General features: G+C 36.0%; 1 pseudogene; it reads left to right on the plus strand.

Annotated features, from left to right (window-relative positions):
• The first annotated feature begins 564 nt into the window (after positions 1 to 564).
• On the plus strand, positions 565 to 14,149 carry LOC110874297 (annotated as a pseudogene).
• Positions 14,150 to 19,988: the final 5,839 nt, after the last annotated feature.

Genomic DNA, 19,988 nt, shown 5'->3' on the forward strand with positions numbered 1-19,988 from the left:
AATTATTCATCGCGTTAAAATCATCACGCGTTGAAAATGTAAATGACTGTTTCCTTTTTTGAACGTTTGGCACAAATATAACCGTTGGGATTCAATTTTTTGAGGGTTTTTTTTATATAAAATGCAAATCATTCCTCCACTCAATCAAAAAAATCAAAAAACTCTCCATTTCAACTAAAAAAAATTCCCCAATTCAACTCAAAAAATTTACAACAAACATGGAAGGTTCAAGCAAGAGAGGTGGGGGTTCGGAAAAAAAAGTTCGGGGACGAAGAAAAATCCCGTAAGACCCAAGGTTCGAGCGAATCTTGGCGAGCCAACGCGCTTTAGGTTGCAAGACGAACCCGAGCAAGTCCCACATTTTCAAACCCAACAATATCCACCCTTTCAAACCCAACAATATCCACCCTTTCAATCTCAAACGTATCAAAACTAACCGTTCGTTCCACCGTTTTAACCCCCACTCCCCTTAATTTAAAAAAATACAAGGCCTATACGTAAAACGCTGTGTATAACGGAAAAAAATACATCCTGTACGTATAATGCATCCTGTACGTATAGGCTTAAAAACACCTTTCTAGATCAACAAACACTTCCCTCAAACACACGCTTCCTCTATCGTGAATTCGTGATCATTGACCTATACAACCAAAGCTTATTCTAGTCGTCTATCAATTACTAAAACAAACATATTCGATGAGTCAGAACTTCGTTTGATTTCACATGAACCTAATAAATCATGTTGGAGCCCAACTTAGTGTTCAGATTGGTAGCTTTTATGTCGTTGATTTCAAGTTGTTTCACTTCAATAGTTCAATCTGCCTGTAACAGAGGTTGTGATCTAGCGTTGGGTTCATACTACACTGGACCATCAAATGACGTCTTTTCAATTGCCGAGTACATAAACACCGACGCCAGCAAGATTCTCAAATATAACCAAGACACTATACCTAATGTCCAGTCATTTGTAAGAATTAACGTGCCCTTCTCTTGTGATTGCATCGACGGTGAATTCTTAGGACATGTGTTCAACTATGATCTTACATCTGGGGATACGTATGAAACAATTGCACAACAGAGTTACTCCAATTTGACAACTGCAGATTGGATTCAGAGGTTTAATACTTATGATTCTGATAGATTACCTGATACTGGTAATGTTAATGTGACCGTTAATTGTTCGTGTGGAAATCGTAAGATTTCAAAGGACTATGGTTTGTTTTTAACGTATCCTCTTTGGCCAGAGGAGACTCTGGATTCAATTTCATCGGCAGCGAATCTTAGTTCCGAGTTAATTCGGAGTTACAATCCAGATGCCACTTTCAGCCAAGGAAGTGGTTTGATATACATCCCGTGGCGAGGTTAGTAGTCTGAAGTCTGAACTGGACTTTTAGCACTTTCATCCTTTATGAGGGTCTAGTCCTTGTTTGTCGGGTCTTGCCCGTTTGTTGTGTATTGCACTATGAGTATGCATTGTCTATTTTAAATATATATTTTACTTTTCAGAAATATATATTTGTTTACGTAGAAATTGTCGAAGTAATAAGTGTTAAAAATAAACTTTATTTTTAGCTTGTCCGTATACGTTACTTATATTATTTTTCCAAAAATAAATATAAGTATTTTGTGAAATAATTTTCTCAACATTATTTTTGTACAAGTATACTTAGGAAAGTATACTTGTATTTTTATGTAAATACTTGTGTATTTTACATTATTTGCCAAAAATCAATGCTTTGATTTTTTTATTACTTTCCGAAATTATATTTCTTAAAAATAAGGTATTTTTAAGTCTAGGAGGGAATATATATATTTTGTCATGCTATAAAATATATATAATTATTCTTGTTATCCACCCGATTTTTGTGTAATTTCCATTACTTGGTAATGGTTACATATGTTTGTCCAAATACATAGTTATGTCCAAAAAATTGTCCAAGGTCCAAATATTTGTGGAATATATATTTCTACAATTATATTTTCTTGTATTGTCCAAATACTCTTCTTGAGAGGATTTTATATACTTGAATACTTAAGTATTCTCATGTATTTGTATGTGTATTTTGGTATTTATACTCCTTGAGAGTATTTAGTGTATTTTCAAGTTCCTAATATACTACTACATATAATACACATAATATACACTTAGCACAAAGTTTGGTGATCACTAAATATATATATTTTTTCTAAAATATACATACTTAATATAAATTTTAACTCGAAGAAATCATCATCTTTTAACTTGAAATTTCATGCAAAAAAATTAGGGAAACCTTGGTAAATATTTTTATGTGAATTTTTGGGGAATAAGTTTCACCAAAACTTATATTTTTCTAAGTGTCAAGATTTTATAAAAATTTTGACATAGTTTCTCCTAAAAATGGAGGTTTCCCATGTTTTCAAAACATGTGTTTATTTTCTTTTTATCACCAAAACCAATTTCCAACAATTTTCACGAACATCATACGCTAAATACTTCATGTGAAACTTTATGGTGAACTTGATTCTTGTTAAAAATGTGTAGTCTTTGAGATCTACACTTAACATACAATGATCTTTCCAAAAACAAGTTTTCTTATAAATTTTAAACAAACTTTTATGAGACTTTAATTTACTAACTCAATCATTCATGAGTTCTATGGTTTCAAAGTTTTGCATATCATATTCTAAAACCATTATTATGTTCATTAGAAAGATCTTTATGTTTAAAACCTTGTTTCATCATGGATCTTTCAAGATCCATACTTTACATCTTTAGATCTTGCATAACCAAGCTTCATGTTGCACTTTTAAGAAACTTTTCATGGATTTTAGTTTCAAAAGTTGGTTTTACATACACTTTGTTACTTCAAGACTACAAGTTCATGCTTCAAAATTCATTTTTCAAGTTCACATAAGTGTTTCACATGTTAATCTTCAAGTTTAACCATGGATCTTTCAAGATCGATGCTTAAACTTGTTAGATCTAAGCTTCTAACAAGCTTAACATACTAGATCTAAGCATACACACAAGATTCAACAACATTAACTTCATCACATACACCAAAAATTACTAAAATCACTTGTTTTGTTCATGATTATGTTAGATCTTCTCATTTTCATCTTTTAAAGTTTAGTTACTTAGATGGTGAGACTTGTACATAACATAAACATGAACTAAATTAGTGATTAGGATGCTTACAACTAGCTCTAATGGCTAGGGAAGTGGCACAAGAAGGAAGATGATGAAGATGGAAGAAAGTGAGTGGTTAATGGCTCCTCCAAGTGGTCCTTCAAGTTCTAGCACTTCAAGCCTTCTTAGTTAGTCTCCATACACCTTGTAGTAACATTAGATTGCCTTGTAATGGATTGAAATGGTTGATGTGTGTGTGTGTGGTGTGTGAGCCGAGAGCAAGGGAGGGAGGAAGGAGGAAGATGATGTTGGTGAAGTGTGAGAATGATCATGATCTACAACCTTGTGGTTATTTATAAAAAGTTTCCAACATTTAATTGTCCATTAAGTTTTATGCTCAATGTCTTGGAAGCAAGACTAAATATTTTATTAAAAAGAGAAGTGGGGCCCTTTGGGGCCGGTTTTCATGAGAAGGGGGGGTGAAGTGCAAGTTGTTGAAAGTTGAAGGTTACAAATGCAAACTAGAAGGTTTAAGTTAGTTTAAGTGTGTTAAGGTGTTTTTATGATTTTTAAGGTGTTCTATCACTAATACTAGCTTAAATTCATAAAAAAACATTGCTTCTAGTTTATTTTGATGTTCCGGATAGTGTCCGGTTATTCGTTTCGTTACGGTTCGTTAATGTGCTAAATTGCGCAGTTTTACTAAATATGAAGCACCTTTTGTGACAGTTTCAATTCCTGACATTTTGTAAGTTATTCTGGACACTAAAACATTAATTCTGCATAATATTTTGGTTTTAAATTGCTGTTTTTAGCTGATTTTCTGCTAAATTCTGCAGAATTCAGCATTTAAAGTGAGTTTCGGGTGTCTTTTAGTGCATAGTTTAGCTTCCGGAAAGTTTATATGTTAACCCTTGTATCCATACTTGGGTTTTAATGTATTTTAGATGTTGGACCTACTCCTAGGCCCTAAGTCTATTGTCTGACTGCTTTCTGCAGAAGTACTGACACAATGTGTCTTACCGGTGAGTTTACTAGTCTTTCTAACGCAACGCTTAATGTAATGCACAAGGCAATATTTGAAGTATAAAACATGCATGAATTTATATTAAAGCAAGTAATCACATAATGTTGATGTTTAAGCACATAATTGCAATTAATAAATAATATTAAAATAGTACGGAAATTACCGGTTTGGTTCCAGTTGTCACAAAAATATCCAACAAGATTTGCATGATGAAGAAATGCACTTTCGGTTGAGATACAATTTAATTAATCTAGTAGGTTCTTTAGGTTTGGAATTTCCTGATTCGGACGAGGAGTAGAGTTTCTTTATGTATGTTTTTATTATTTGTAGTCTAAAATATTTCTAGTATGTGTAATTGAACTAATTAATATGTTTTAATTTAAATAAAATTTATAATTTATAGTTTTAGTGTTTTATTGTTAATTTATAATTAAAAAAAGGGTTGTGAGTGATGGAATTCCATCACAAGTGATGACCATTTCCACCAAGGGTGGAGGGTATAAGGGTGTTTGACTTTGGCGGGGAGTGGGGGTCACCGATCGGTGACCACCCCCACTTGATTAAGTTGGGTGTTTGAGTTGGAGAGAGGGTGTGGAATTCGGTGTGTAGTCACCAATTTGTTTGAGAGGAGAGGAGAGAGAGAGAAAGGACCAATCATGTTGTTTTTTTTTTTTTTTTTTTTGTGGGGTGTTTGACTATACCTAGTGATTGAGTGTAAAATGGGGAGTAGAATGGGGAGTTGACATGGCATAATATTATTGGCTAGGATTTCATTCAAACACCCTAAGATGTTTGACTATACCCTCCACCCTAAAAAAGGTTGCGAGTAATGGAATAATGGTTGATGACATGGCGGAACTTGATTGGATGTTGTGAGTGATGAGTGATCATCACCCCTAACCCCTAAGAAGCATCAGGTCATTTTACTCTTATTAAAAAAACTTATATATTCTTAAAAAATAAGTATAAATATAAATATTATATAGGGGAAAGTTCATTGGGGAACACTAAAAAATAGGGAATAGCGTGGAACCGACTCAAACGAACTCCGATTGGACTCATTCCAGTGGCGTTGGAACCGGCTCGTCGAACCCTAATTAATATCTCTTAACCCTAAACCCTAAATCCTAACTCTTAAACTCTATACCCTAAAGCTAAAAAATAAGGCTAAAACCTAAGCTAAACCGTAAAATACTATAAACCCTAAAAGCTAAACCCTAAAGGCTAAACCTAAAGCTAAACCCTAAAACTAAACCCAAAAGCTAAATCCTAAACCCTAAAGCTAAACCCTAAAGCTAAACCCTAAAGTTAAACCCTAAAAGCCAAACCCTAATATATTTAGGGTTTAGGGGTTATGATTTAGGGTTTAGGGTTAAGAGATCCTAGTTAGGGTTCGACGAGCCAGTTCCAACGCCTCTGGAATGAGTCCAATCGGAGTTCGTTTGAGTCGGTTCCCCGCTGTTCCCCACTTTTTTAGTGTTCCCCAATTAACCTTACACATATTATATAACATAACAATAGTTTTACATTAAATTAACAAAAAGTCTTATACGTAAAATTGTTATTGTTATTTTTTAGAAAATTGTTATTTATTTTTTTAAATATATTCTTAAAAATTAAATATAAATTTTGTGAAATTCATACACACCACACCACATATAAAACGATAGATGGCATTAGGGGAGTGGAGGTGGTCCGTGATGGCTACCCCATCACGCGTGGAACAAAGTAGCACACCGCTGCCGTCACATATTATAACGTGTGAATTATTCAACGCGTTAAAATCATCACGCGTTGAAAATGTAAATGACCGTTTCCTTTTTTGAACGTTTGGCACAAATATAATCGTTGGGATTCATTTTTTTAAGGGTTTTTTTATATAAAATGCAAATCATTCCCCCACTCAATCAAAAACATAAAAAAACTCTCCGGTTCAACTAATAAAATTCTCCAATTCAACTAATTTAAATGAAATTCATAATTTATAGTTTTAGTGTTTTATTGTTATTTTATAATTAAAAAAAAAGGGTTGTGAGTGATGGAATTCCATCACAAGTGATGACCATTTCCACCAAGAGTGGAGGGTATAAGGGTGTTTGATTTTGGTGGGGAGTGGGGGTCACCGATCGGTGACCACCCCCACTTGATTAAGTTGGGTGTTTGAGTTGGAGAGAGGGTGTGGAATTCGGTGTGTAGTCACCAATTTGTTTGAGAGGAGAGAGAGAGGAGGGACCAATCATGTTGTGTTTTTTTTTTTTTTTTTTTTTTTGTGGGGTGTTTGACTATACCTAGTGATTGAGTATAAAATGGGGAGTAGAAATGGGAGTTGACATGGCATAATATTATTGGCTAGGATTTCATTCAAACACCTTAAGGTGTTTGACTATACCCTCCACCCTAAAAAAGGTTGTGAGTAATGGAATAATGGTTGATGACATGGCGGAACTTGATTGGATGTTGTGAGTGATGAGTGATCATCACCCCTAACCCCTAAGAAGCATCGGTCATTTTACTCTTATTAAAAAAACTTATATATTCTTAAAAAATAAGTATAAATATAAATATTATATAGGGGAAAGTTCATTGGGGAACACTAAAAAAGTGGGGAATAGCGGGGAACCGACTCAAACGAACTCCGATTGGACTCATTCCAGTGGCGTTGGAACCGGCTCGTCGAACCCTAATTAATATCTCTTAACCCTAAACCCTAAATCCTAACACATAAACTCTAAACCCTAAAGCTAAAAATAAGGCTAAAACCTAAGCTAAACCGTAAAATACTATAAACCCTAAAAGCTAAACCCTAAAGGCTAAACCTAAAGCTAAACCCTAAAACTAAACCCAAAAGCTAAATCCTAAACCCTAACGCTAAACCCTAAAGTTAAACCCTAAAAGCCAAACCCTAATATATTTAGGGTTTAGGGGTTATGATTTAGGGTTTAGGGTTAAGAGATCCTAGTTAGGGTTCGACGAGCCAGTTCCAACGCCGCTGGAATGAGTCCAATCGGAGTTCGTTTGAGTCGGTTCCCCGCTGTTTCCCACTTTTTTAGTGTTCCCCAATTAACCTTACACATATTATATAACATAACAATAGTTTTACATTAAATTAACAAAAAGTCTTATACATAAAATTGTTATTGTTATTTTTTAGAAAATTGTTATTTATTTTTTTTAAATATATTCTTAAAAGTTAAATATAAATTTTGTGAAATTCATACACACCACACCACATATAAAACGATAGATGGCATTAGGGGAGTGGAGGTGGTCCGTGATGGCTACCCCATCACGCGTGGAACAAAGTAGCACACCGCTGCCGTCACATATTATAACGCGTGAATTATTCAACGCGTTAAAATCATCACGCGTTGAAAATGTAAATGACCGTTTCCTTTTTTGAACGTTTGGCACAAATATAATCGTTGGGATTCAATTTTTTGAGGGTTTTTTTATATAAAATGCAAATCATTCCCCCACTCAATCAAAAAAATAAAAAAACTCTCCGGTTCAACTAATAAAATTCTCCAATTCAACTAAAAAAATTTACAACAAACATGGAAGGTTCGAGCGAATCTTGGCGAGCCGACGCGCTTTAGGTTGCAAGACGAACCCGAGCAAGTCCCACATTTTCAAACCCAACAATATCCACCCTTTCAAACCCAACAATATCCACCCTTTCAATCTCAAATGTATCAAAACCAACCGTTGGTTCCACCGTTTCAACCCCCACTCCCCTTAATTTAAAGAAATACAAGGCCTATACGTAAAACGCTGTGTATAACCGAAAAAAAACTACATCCTGTACGTATAATGCATCCTGTACGTATAGGCTTAAAAACACCTTTCTAGATCAATAAACACTTCCCTCAAACACACGCTTCCTCTATCGTGAATTCGTGATCATTGACCTATACAACCAAAGCTTTTTCTAGTCGTCAATCAATTACTATAACAAACATATTTGATCACTAGAACCTAATAAATCATGTTGGAGCCCAACTTAGTGTTCAGATTGGTAGCTTTTATGTTGTTGATTTCAAGTTGTTTCACTTCAATAGTTCAATCTGCCTGTAACAGAGGTTGTGATCTAGCGTTGGGTTCATACTACACTGGACCATCAAGTGACATCTTTTCAATTGCTGAGTACATAAACACCGACGCCAGCAAGATTCTCAAATATAACCAAGACACTGTACCAAATGTCCAGTCATTTGTAAGAATTAACGTGCCCTTCTCTTGTGATTGCATCGACGGTGAATTCTTAGGACATGTGTTCAACTATGATCTTACATCTGGGGATACGTATGAAACAATGCACAACTGAGTTACTCCAATTTGACAACTGCAGATTGGATTCAGAGGTTTAATACTTATGATCAGGGGCGGACTTACACTATGGCTAGGGGGTGCGGGCGCACCCCTTGAAAAAGAAAAAAATAGTGTTATATATCCATAAAAATCCCGAGCGCACCCCATGAAATTTTGTAATCGCACCCCTTGAACTATCAGACCCCAATGAGAAAATAACAAGTATAGATTGAAGTTTTACCATTGATAAGGCTTCTGCAATTTAGAGATGGAGTAGTTAAGTGGAGAAGAAGATGAAGTGAGATAAATAATTAAAGATATATATAAATAGTTAAAATATATCTACGGACAACATAGGTAAAAGTGTAAGATAACAATTTACAATAATTCTCTCTCTTCATAATAACTTTCATTTTCATATAATAACTTATTTTTAATTCATAAGACTTTTGTATTCAGATTTATTATAATATACTAAAAAATATTTTTCTATCATATTGCGAATTATAACCTTAGAAAAAAAATCTGAAATCATAACTTTTAATTTCATCTTCTAGTTAATATAATAATACAACTGCAAAAAAATAGTGTTGGTAGTCAATATCAATACGTAATTATTATTAGAGACGAAGTTTACTAAAAGTTTTACCCGACCCGACCCAACCTAACCATACCAATCGGACTTGAACCGGACATAAAAAGTATTATACAGCGATAGACAAAGGAGCCTTATAATTCCGCACCACATGAAAAAAATTTCTGGGTCCGCCACTGCTTATGATCCTGATAGATTACCTGATACTGGTAATGTTAATGTGACGGGTAATTGTTCGTGTGGAAATCGTAAGATTTCAAAGGATTATGGTTTGTTTTTAACGTATCCTCTTTGGCCAGAGGAGACTCTGGATTCAATTTCATCGGCGGCGAATCTTAGTTCCGATTTAATTCGGAGTTACAATCCAGATACCACTTTCAGCCAAGGAAGTGGTTTGATATACATCCCGTGGCGAGGTTAGTAGTCTGAAGTTTGAACTGGACTTTTAGCACACCCGGTTCAGCTGTTTTTGAGGAAAAATTTGGGACGAATTGCTAACTACAGTTTTGGACCGGCTGGTTTTCATGGTTCGGTTATGACAGTTTTGTATTAATATATCTTTACTATGTTATAATACATATTTGGAGAAAAATAAAAGTAGCTTTTTTTTAGAAGTTTAAGTAAATACAACAATTCTTTAAAAGTAACAAACTTCCAACCACAATAACTTTTTATACGTTAATATTTAAAAAACAATACACTTTTAAAAACGAGCATTTTATTCTCTTTAATTTGAGTATGGAACTTTTGGTTAACAGTTCGGTTCGGTTTATAAACCGGTTTGGGACAAAAAAAAACCGGTTACAAACCGCCGGGTCAAATCGGGTTGAAATTCATTTTCCAAAAACTGGTTTTTTTTTATAACCCGGTTCGTTTTTTTTTCAAATCGATTTTTTTTGCCCACCTCTAGGTATTGCTATAGATTTTTTTTTTAATTTAACAAAAAATAACATGTTACGTTTCCCCGCTGCAACGCGCAGGCACCCTATTAGTATTACAAATTATAAGGATTGTTGGTGACATACTTTAAATTTCTAAAGTACAGTTTACAAACCTTAAATCGTTAGCCCCGGACTGTATATATTTCAGTTTGTAAACACCCCTGATTTTCATGAAAGTGGATGTGTTGTAATGCTTTGTTTTTATTGGCATTTTGCAGATGAAAATGGAAATTATCCACCCTTTAAAACCAGGTATATTCTTTCACTTGAAGGCCATGTTATTTTCTGTAATTGATACAACAGTTATTCTCATTGTAACGCATCTTTTTGTTAAAGTGAACCCGGATTATCAGGTGGGACCATAGGTGGAATAACTATAGGAATTGTAGCTGTGCTGCTGTTCCTTGCAGGATGCTTATATATTGGAGTTTGTAGAAAGAAAAGTGCTGAAATGTTACAGAATGATAAACAGGCTCAGCTTACGCATGTTCAAGGTATTGCTAATTCTTCATTGGCTTTTTATAAATATGTAGTGTTACTTATGATTGCTAAAACTATTTTGTTATAATGATAATCTGGATTTTTGAATTAAAACTAGACTGTGGGTGACTTTATACTGAAATGTTTGAAACATTCCACTTTTAGCTGTTTTTTATTTGACCCGTTTATGATTTAACTATGGTTTAAAATAAAAAAAATATAAAAAAATGCGCTCAAGTCGTATATATCTTGATCCAAGTTTAACCAGGACAAAAGGCAACCAGTTACATTGCTTATGTGCAAATCTTGTTCCGTTTTTTTTTATTTTATTATTATTTTTTTTTTGGTTTGTGGGTGGATTATTAGTAAAGCTAATTGCATAAGGGTTACTAGACTTCTGAAGATTATCATCGTCCTGCTGCTTGGCTTGCAGGTATAAATATTGACATTTCTGTGGAGTTTTCATATGAAGAGCTTTCAACAGCTACACAAGACTTCAGTCTTGCTAATAAGATTGGTCAAGGGGGTTTTGGTGTGGTTTATTATGCGGAGCTCCGAGGCGAGGTTTGGAACTACGGTTTTTTAGTTTTTTTCTTTCCTGCTGGTACAGTTATGTGATATAGTGCAATATGTACAAAAGTCACTGGCCTCACTATAAACTAGAGGTGGAACTTTTAAGTAATTCAGGGTATGTTTTATTTTTAACTGCCCAAATTAGATTATTATTAATATAATCAGTTTTTGTAGTCTATAAAAAAAAGTGTAAATTTTGGACCAAAGTGTTTACCTAATCCTTTTTCGACTTGAAGAAAAAGTTACCCGTCTTAGCATGTTATCCAATCCACCAAAATTAAGCAACCTCTACTTTAATTATACAAACTACTTTGAAGTTAGCAAATTGGATTTTTTTTAATAATCAAGTTGACTTATTGGCCGATACTAATCTATACTGACATTTTGAACAATGACACTCATAACCTCTATTATCAAGGCTCGCCCATGTTCGCACTGGTATGGTAGCCTATAGAGTAGGCAAAGCTCCAAGAAGAAGAGAGAAGAGATAGAATATTTGGGGCAATTTTCTAGATAACATTTAAAAGCAAAATTACAAGGAAATAAATATGCAAGGGACTTCAATGAGCACTTCTACCCTACTGTCACGATTCCGAAAATGCAGAACTACTTTAACAATAAAATATGTACAAAAAGACTAATTGTTGGAAAATAAATACTGATGCAACGGAACATTTTTGTAAATTGTTTAGAAACGATTGGGGTAGACGAAGTTACTTCTCTGGTAGAATGGGCTTGCCATTGGCAAGGAAAGTAAAAGTTAGGAGTGATACCTGTCACATTATTGGTATGGATTATTATTGGGCAATGGATCTTAGTTTGAATTACTATAATCCAATCTGCCATAAAAGTATAGAATAAGTAAAATGCATAAATATAAAGTTCTTTTAACTCAATGACGGCACCTATGTGTGCATATTATAATGTGACTTTACAATTGTTTGGCATTTCATCATTGTCTTTCTAATTTGTCAAACTTGTGCAGAAAGTTGCTATCAAGAAGATGGATATGCAAGCATCACGACAATTTCTAACCGAGCTCAAGAGGTGGTTAATTTGAACTTCTGAGTTATTATATGTGTAGGTCCCCTTGAGTCTATGGATCGTCACAGAATCGTCTTTCCAATCAAGAGTGCGGAATCCTCTTGATCAGAATTAGCAGAAAAGTGTAGAAACAGAAATCAGCAATCACTTTCAAACCGGGTTTTCTATTGATTATCAATCTCACGAATTACAATCAATCCAAAACCCTAACAACCCTAAATTTCGTCCAAGACCTAGTCCCTCACGAAATTGCTCTCTCAAACACTGTTTTGGCTGATTAACTGATTAACCTAAACCCTAAAGCCTAACCTTGTTTATATACCACAAGGTTTACAAGTTGGACTAGGGTTTCCTACATGGGCAAGGCCCAATTCGTTTCCCTACATCCAACTGGGTTTAGTTTAGCCCAAACACTATTAACTCACTAATACAAAGCTAAACCCGCTAACCGTTTAACATTAAACTAATTACAAGATATCCAAAGACCAAATCTAAGCTGTTGTCACAAACATGCACCAACAATATGGTGTCTAGAGGCGGCAATACGGGCAGGTCATGCGGGATGGGAAATGGGTCAAATCAGGCAGGAGCAACAAATGGATTTTTTTTTTAATATGGGCCAGGCTGGATTGACTGAAAATGATGTTGTCCCGCTTTTCTTATATACTATCAGTAATTTATATTTGGGACACATCTGATCTGTTCCATTTTAACAAAGCTTTTAACGTTTATCCTTTAAACCTCTTGGTTAAAAACAAAAGACAACCCTAATCAACTCATCTATGGGTAAATGTTTTCTTGTCTTCAAAATAATAAATGAAGTCTTACATTTTGACCATATGTGACGCAGGTGCGTTTAATAGGATATTGTGTTGAAGGTTGCCTGTGCTTGGTCTATGAGTACATTGAAAATGGAAACTTAAGTCAACATTTACATGGATCAGGTCAGGCCAATTAAATTTGAAAACAAATCCTCACTTCTGATAATGAATAAATTCAAACAATGATAATTTATGTAACTTTTACTCACCGGACACTAGCACTAGCAGTAACTTTGTTGTGAGTGGGATTTTACTGGGTACACTTGTTTATTTGTTACCATGTATGTTTTTTTAATGGTCGGTTTCAGGAAGGGACCCACTACCATGATCTACCCGTATCCAAGTTGCCCTTGATTCAGCAAGGGGTCTTCAGTATATCCATGAACATACTGTCGACGTATATGTACATTGTGATATCAAATCAGAAAATATATTGATAGACAAGAACTTCCATGGGAAGGTTTGCATACAATTACGTCAACCATTAGTTTCTGTTAACTAAAAAAGTCATTATGGTTCTATCTTAACAGTGGTTCAATCTCAGCCCGTTACCCTTTTATCATTTTTGGAGGTCTATATCATCATTTAGGCCCCATGGGGTTATTAGGGTCGTTGATCAAGTTCTCTAATGATTGGATGCAGGTATATACAATATGGGGATGTTTCTCCAAAGGTAGATGTGTTTGCACTTGGGGTTGTACTTTATGAACTTATCTCAGCTAAGCCAGCCATAATCAGAGCAAACAATGATGATGAACCGAAGGGCCTTGTTGCCTTGGTGTGTTTTAAAATTATACATACTGTTTTAGCTCATTATGTTTTTTTTTTTCTTTTTTTTCATGAGATGCTGATGGTTAGTTAACTACATAGCACCTGATGAGTTCAGTCTTTGATAATTTACAGTTTGATGAAATTTTTAGACTGGCAGATCCAAAAGAGGGCCTGGTCAAAATGATTGACCCTAGGCTGGGGGATAACTACCCTCTGGATTCAGTGTATAATGTAATTTTTTTTTTCTGAAGAACAAATAAATAGAATGATTTTTTGTTAAGTTGATCCACCCAAAATAATAATATTTTGGAACTCGGTTGTAGATGGCTCAACTCACAAAAGTTTGTACACGTGAGGATCACCAACGAAGGCCAAGCATGCGATCTATTGTTGTTGCATTGATGAAACTTTCATTATCCACAGAAGATTAGGATGTTGGCTCCTTTTACTACTCTTGTGAGCCTCATGTCAGGCTAATAGTCTATGTTGTTTCACTCATTTTTGTATGATTCTATTATAAGGTGCAAGTGTTATGTAATGTGACAAATCTTGTATATAATTATTGTCGTATGATGTAGAGTGTTGGAAAATTTGTGATAATAGTATTTTTCACAAATATAGAAAATGTATATTTCCTAATTTTAGACTACAAATATATATTAAAAACTGAGGTTAATATATACTTCTTTATTGGTTTATGTTCTATGTTATGATAGCTTCGTAACAAACTAAACCGTGTAATGAATTGAGATATGAATGCACAAAGTTTGGTGTTTGAAACATTGAATGCAAAAATGTTGAAATGGAAATGGGAAAGTGACACATTGTCCCACATATGAGGAGAAATGAAACTTAATGTGGTATTTAAGCGGGGACACCCCTTCCTTATTTTTCCATGGAAGCACACACTAGTTTACTACCTAACTCGCACACGTGTGGCGTATGAAAGTGAGCCAATACAGCACGACTGTGTGGCGTGTTCGTATAGGTTCGCTGGTGACGTGGCATGTGCACACCTGGGTGGGCTAGGCCTGTAGGCTTGCGTGCGCAAGTGAGTAGAAACGGCGCGCGCGCACTGGCTTGCTAGTGTCTGTGTGTGCGTGTCTGAGAGTTAAAGGACAAATAAAAAGGCATTAAAGACGTTTAATGCAATTTAATTCTCTATTTTAATTCAAGCTTTGTTGTTTCAACACAGTTACAGTATAAATACATCACCCCTGCGGCAGAAGACACCCACCAACATACGCAAATTATTCTCTACAGTATCTTCTTCTTTCTTCTTGTTTCAAGGTACACCTTCGGGTTTCGTCATCTCCGGCAGTGCAACTTCTTAGGCTGTTGTATCCTGGAAACAAACGAGTTCTCTTGGGACTCGTGTCTAACACGATCCTCAACCAAGAACTTCGATTTTCAGTCTATGTTTTGTTCGTGTTCTTCTTTATTCCAGTTGTAATTGTATTGTAATTTACAGCTTTCATTTACTTATGTATTGTAAGTAACGAGTTGATGTAATCCGCATTTTGCGGCGGGATGTCCGCATTTTGCGGCGGGATGTGGATTCTGAATGTCTTTCGTATCACTATAAGTGATGCGAAAATTTTTTAAGTTTATACAAAACACACGCGTTGCAACAGGGCATCTCGCACATCCCAGACGTTAAAGACCAATTTCTTTCAAGTTATTATATAATAATTGTTTTTTTTTTTGAACAACTTAAATTACAATAAGTCCGCTTTTGGCAGAGCTTGACCCCTTGCCTGAATCGGAGCAACAACTTAATTACAATGTCTTTGCCACTTAGAACAAATCCCCCACCAATAATTGTTTTAATTAACATAGGTCAGGTTAGATATCATAAGCGCCTTTTAGATCCAATAAAATTTCTTCTCACATATAGAAAAAAAAAAGCAAAAAAACAATTTCTATTTATAGTATTTCTTCTCACATATAGAAAAAAAAGCAAAAAAACAATACCTATTTAATAATAAAAGCCTCTCCAATGACAATAACATAATTTCAAAGCGGTTATCGTCATAATAAAACGTGTTTAGTTCAACCATTTCTTTTTGTTTAAAATTTGTGTTTAGTTCAACCATTTATTTTTATTTAAAATTTGAAATATTACTTTGTCTGACAATCCCTTTTGTAAAGCTTGTAACAAACCATTATGTGTACATAAGGGGGCGTTTGGTTCGCGGAATGATATGGAATTGGATTTGGAAGTTAAACATTCCAATTGGAATTGGAAATTGTTGGAATTGGAATCTCAATTCCATATTTGTTGTGTTTGGTTGTCAAATGAATTGGAATCCATCACCCCGGCACCCACTACCACCAGTTCGGGTCGAAACCTTCTGGGTCAAAACCGATCGGTTCGAAACGATACTGGTCGAAACGGTACGGGTCGAAACGGTTCGCGTCAAAACGGTTCGCGTCGAAACGGTTCACATCGAAACGGTTCGATTCGAAATGGTACGGCTCGAAACAGTATCGCTCGAAACGGTTCACGTCGAAACAATTCGATTCGAAATGGTACGGGTCGAAACGGTTCGCGTCGAAACGGTACGCGTCGAAATGGTTCGCGTCGAAGCTGTTCGATTCGAAATGGTACGAGTCGAAACGGTATAGGTCGAAACGGTTCGCGTCGAAACGGTTCGATTCGAAACTTTATGAGTCGGAACCGTTCGTGTCGAAATGGTACGAGTCGAAACTGTTTACGTCGAAATGGTACGGGTCGAAATGGTTCGGATCGAAACCAGTATGGGTCGAAACGGTACGGGTTGAAACGGTGCGGGTCGAAATGGTCAAAGATTCTAGTGAATTTACTTTAATTCCTTCACATATAGGAAGGATTTTGAATTCCTTTAGTTAAAGGAATTTGAATGAATTCATGCCTAATTCCAATTCCAATTCCATTGTCAACCAAAACACATGAAGATTGGAATTGGGATTCCAGTTCCTCAAATTCTGTGAACCAAATATCTTAAGAGATGGAATTCAAATTCCAATTCCCGTAAATTCCATTGAATTCCTGCGAACCAAATGCCCCCTAAGTTATCAAAGTGGGAGAGTAAAAAACCCGTCTAAGTTATTAGAAAGAGAAAATCGATGGGTTTCAGGCCATCGTCCACAAACGTCTGGCTGGCGAAGTCGTAATCATCGGTTTGAGTTTCCGCCGGAGAAGTGTGAACGCAAAAGTGATGGTATCTTGGGCAACCGACTGTTAAAGCGCGTCAGATGCGTTAACACCAACCGGACTTCAACCACCGGAGAAGGGTTAACGGCTGTCAACACAAATCGGGCTTCAACCACTGGAGAAGGGTGAGCGGTCGTTTGATGGTTGAAGACGACAAGAGACGGTGGGCGTTTAATTAGCGGGGTTGGCACTGTTGCCAGTGGTCATTATCGTCATCGTCGTAAGTGAGTTAACGACAACCTCATCCTCGTACTATGGCGTTAATTTGGTATTTGCAGAAGAAGCGGGAAACGTTGGGTTTGGACGTTGGGTCTGGTGTTAGTTATTGTTCTTGCCATTAGTGATTTAATGATTGCCACCGTAATTAAGTTGGTATTTGAAGAAGAATCAAGAAACGCTGGGACCGGTGTCAATTGTTGCCGGTAATTGTCGCCGTAAGTGATTTAAAGGCTGCCACCGTAAGCCTTTATTTTTACTTTTTTCCCAACAATGCGTCGGTTAGTTTTCTGGTTGTGTCTTAAGTTATAGTATTTCTGGAAACCGGTGGTGGGAGCAGTTACGATAATGGACTAACGGTGTTTAATGTTAACGATTTTTCTCCGGAACACGGTGCGTCGGTTTGGCGCAAGTTTGGTTATCATATGTAAGGTGCCAACGGTTGTTGACGCGTGTTCAATATGATTTTATTAATTCAGAAGGTTGATTTAAACGGTGTGTTTGTGTGGACACGATGGTTACATAAAGCAGGTGGTGCCCCAAGTTACTTTTTGTAGTATTATATAATTAAATAAAAGTTTTTATTTATTTTATGCGAATGGATTCCTACGCATTAACACTTCCGAAAAGATCGAATTACCGAAAAAAGAACCATACTCGTGATGATCTGAACTGCATATGCTTCATGTAGCTTGTGTCTTGATTGATTAACTGGGTTTATTAAAACTTGATGAGCACCAAACTTTATGTCAGCCACGACCGGTGTCTTGTTTTTTTTTTTCTTGTTTTTTTTAATAAAGTTATGGTCGTTTCTCTGTCCGCTTGGTTCCTCAGCTTGATTTACCTGGCATGAAAACTTTTTGGCATGTTCTTTTCACGATATACCTGCTAGATAGATTATTATAACAAAACAATAAAAAATATATAGATGTAGTTGCTATTATCCCGTTACTTATCTATATCTCGTAAGGTTATTTCTGTTTCTTCGTCCTCAAGGAATCCTTCATAGAATTTAAGACTTTGTCCATTGACTTTGAATGGTTCTCCGTTTGGAGGCTTAATATCTATGGCACCGTGTCACGGCCCCCGACCCGGTTTGACCCGTTTCAGGAGCCGTGGGACAGGAATCCCGTGGTATTTAATTTAGGAGACAGCGGAAGTCTTTTTAAAACCGGATCTTTTAATAATTTAAACTGCTCGTTTCATAACTTAGGGATAAATTCCCGAAATTTACAATAATGCGATTTCTCAGGGAAATCTTTATTTTCAAAACATGTTCATTTATTTATTTACATTGAGCCACTTTTCTAAGCTGGGAGTGCTCCTCGGCACTTTTCTTTGCTCATACCAGATTACCTGAAACATGTTTGAAAAAGGTTTTGTCAGAGGGGAAATACTGAGTGAATCATTTAGTTTACTGAAAACGACACATTTGTTATAATCTACAGTATTAAGGGGAATTACAATGTTTCTGATATCAAACCAACTACCCACAGTATTTGTCACTCGACCATCCATTGGCTAGCCCATTTGTCCAATGGTGTCTGTGACTGTGGTCAGATCACCCCTTGGCCACCCGTTTGTCCAAGTGTGACGGGAAATAAGTAATGTATACAAAACCCCACATACCGGCTGTAACTTGGTGATTACATAGACTTAATCACTGTAACTATAACTTTGAAAATAATTGGGAGTTTTGTAAAACAGTTGATAAAAAGAGAATGACTCACAAACTGTGAGAAAAGAGTTTATAAAAGTGGAATGACTCACATTGCAGATTTACGAGCAGAGTATAAGCTTTACTGATTAGCCTTCTAACCTAATTTAAATAACAATGCACACACAAACGGGATTAGTAACTAATTCAGCAGTTACGTCAATTCACGAGATTTAAACCCTCACAACTATTATAAAGTGCGATACTTAACAATTCAATGGATTCACAACGAATGACAGAGCATAGTCCGAATTCGAACAACACTCAAACATTCAAGTTGAAATCACAATGAATAACAAAGTACAAGCTCAATTTGAGCAGCACTCGGACAATCGTTGGATAGTTATAATCGATCGGACGTTGAATCGTAATAGCGATCGAGTTATTACCCTAATTGCGGCAGCACCTCGTGATCGTGTGTGTGTTTATTGTGATATAATGGCCTGAACTCGACGTACACAGAAGCTACTTACGTCGTTTTAACTCCCCTGTGCAAGTCCCAAGGTCGGCTATTTATAGCAAGTTTTGGGACCTGCTTACGGACCGTATGCCTGACCCCTTACGGTCCGTAAGCTAAGCAGTCTAATTCATAGGCTGCCTAGGCTCGGTTGTAGCTTGGGTGACTCAAAGAATTAACCAATCAGAACATAGCAACGTCATAATTTGGATTATTATCAACTAGGGTTTGCCCCCCTTGAGTTTTAGGGGCCCTGATCCTGATTCCGATCATTCTGAAAATTTTAGGGCTAGTGTAGAATTACTTGGGTGTCTCAATTAGGGTTTTCTTATTGACTAATTATTGTCCTAACTATTGATTTTAGTGACAGTTGTTACACACCGTGTCAGTAGACCTTGGTGATGGTAAAAGGTCCGGACCATCGAAACTTAAGTTTTCCAGGAAAAAGACGTAGCCTAGAGTTAAAGAGGAGTACTTGGTCTCCTTCTTGGAATTCCTTAGGTCCGCTTATATATTTGTCGTGTAATCTTTTTGAGCGTTCCTTATAGATTTCTGAGTTGGAATATGCTTGATTTCTTAATTCATCTAACTCATTTAACTGGTGTAGGCGATCGCTCCCTGAAGTCTCTTGATCTAAGTTCACATTTTTAATTCCCAATAAGCCCTTTGTTGTAACACCCTAATACGTATTAGCTTAAATTCGACGCAACGGAAAACATGAGCCCAAAAA

This window comes from Helianthus annuus, chromosome 9 (genome assembly GCF_002127325.2).
Source record: "Helianthus annuus cultivar XRQ/B chromosome 9, HanXRQr2.0-SUNRISE, whole genome shotgun sequence".
Lineage (NCBI taxonomy): Eukaryota > Viridiplantae > Streptophyta > Magnoliopsida > Asterales > Asteraceae > Helianthus > Helianthus annuus.